We start from the raw sequence: 788 nt of genomic DNA on the forward strand, positions 1-788 counted from the left end.
TCACGGTGTTCTTCTACTTTTACTTAATTGTCAGACCATAAGATTTATGTTTCAGACTATTTAATTCCATAAACTGCATTTAAATGACTGGAAGATTATGAGATGTAACATCTTTAAACTGTTGCGCAGAAGTTTAAAACTTTTAAAAAAGGCGTTAATAGGAGAAAAATCAGTATGCAATGACTTTAAGACCAACTAGGTGTTGTACACATACTAAATATAAGATGTACAGTAAAAAACATCTCTTCAGCCGTCCTTATCTCGTCCACGCGGTGTCGACAAAGCAGCAGCAATGATGTCAATTCATGACGTCAATTCAGACAGCAACAATATCACTCGATGTCATATAAATACTGTAATAAATTATGTTGACGTCTATCTTTAGAACTATTTATTCATCTGCTTAGGAATTATTTCATATAAAGCTTAATATTGCTTTTATTTCTCCAATATTACATTTCCAATGTAGCTCAATCAAAACTCTATATTGTGCATATTGGACATCAATTCAATACATTTCTTAATAAATGTACCTTTTTTTTAACAAATATGTGTGACACCTGGTTGCTTGTAGACTATTTTGGGACCATTTTCTTTGCATAGAAGTTTCTTGTTGTTGAAATATATACACAAGAAAATCTAGCCTTGTCTTTCTTTCAGTTTTTATATTTGTTTTTGAACAATTTGCTGATATTTGCGTGGCTTCTCCGTTGGATTGTGTTATTGTAGAGGGGGGGGGTTCATTGAGTTCATTTTAAAGGAGCAAGCTTAAGCGACTGCTTGGTCAA

This window comes from Anarhichas minor, unplaced genomic scaffold (genome assembly GCF_050575085.1).
Source record: "Anarhichas minor isolate MPS153535 unplaced genomic scaffold, ASM5057508v1 ptg000002l, whole genome shotgun sequence".
NCBI lineage: Eukaryota > Metazoa > Chordata > Actinopteri > Perciformes > Anarhichadidae > Anarhichas > Anarhichas minor.